The sequence below is a fragment of the Salvelinus sp. IW2-2015 genome, unplaced genomic scaffold (genome assembly GCF_002910315.2).
Source record: "Salvelinus sp. IW2-2015 unplaced genomic scaffold, ASM291031v2 Un_scaffold1221, whole genome shotgun sequence".
Lineage (NCBI taxonomy): Eukaryota > Metazoa > Chordata > Actinopteri > Salmoniformes > Salmonidae > Salvelinus > Salvelinus sp. IW2-2015.
In genome coordinates, this window is record NW_019942785.1 from 117,738 (window position 1) to 118,934 (window position 1,197).

The following is a 1,197-nucleotide window of genomic DNA, read 5'->3' on the forward strand; positions in this document are numbered from 1 at the left end:
CATGCCTGGCTGCCTGTCCAGGATATTCTGTCATGTAGCCAAAGTAATTCCCTTCACCTCAAATCTAGCAGCCATTGTTTAATGTCATAGAGGCTGTCACTGTGACGCTGATCCCAGGGTATTACTTCCTAATAGTGCAGAGAATATGCAGAGAACCAAACAAAGAGTAATGCAACATCCCAAATTCCATCCTATAGTCCCAGGTCAAAAGTAGTGCACTATATAGGGAATAGGGTGCAATTTAACATGCAGCCTAAGCTTGAAACGAGTTTGTGTGATTGTGAATGTCATTACGGTAACGGTCTGTCACGGTTATTTAATGGCTCTTTAGCTGTCATCATTCACACGAGACGAGACAGTGTGTATGTCCCTAGTGGAACCCTATTCCCTTCATAGTGCACTACATTTGACTAGGGCCCATAAGAAATTGGGTATAATTTCTGACGAAGAGAGTTATTTATGTTTCCTTTATAACTACTGGAGATGAGAAATAGTCTAAATGTTAGTTGACGTACTAAATCCATCCTGTCCAGTCTTCTGTCTCTGATAAGGTCTCTCTGTTGCTGCCCTGTTACTCATGGAGCTGTACACTATGTGTCTGTTTTAGTTCATTCTATACTTCTCATAGAAAATGCAGTCAAAAAAATGTCTCTCGTTGTCCTCTCTTATCCATTCTAGACCCCATTATTATTTAGGTCAGCTGGTTCATTCTATACTTCTCATGGAAAACGGAGTCAATTCTTCAGCGTCACTTTTAGTTCAACTTATACACTTCTAAACCTACCTTGTTCTTCTCAAGACTATCTTGAAAAGTAATTAGCTGGATGCGACTTGTACTTAAGAAATTCTCATCTCAAAATAATCCTGGAATGAGTGTCCAATCTGGTCTTCACACGACTTCTGTCTGACTCATGCACCGTGTGTGTGTGTGTGCGTGTGTGTGTGTGCGTGGGTGCTGTTTTGTGTTGTGTTGGTGTGTGTTACCAGCACGACGGTGGTGATGGTGGTGGAGTGTGTTCTTGGCCATGCTCCCACAGACAGACCACTCACACTGAGGGTCAGTTTTTCCCACTGTGGCACCAGGAGAGTGCTGAAAACCCCACAAGGGGATATCCACCCACGTATCCAGCACACACACACACACACACACACACACACACACACACACACACACACACACACACACACACACACACA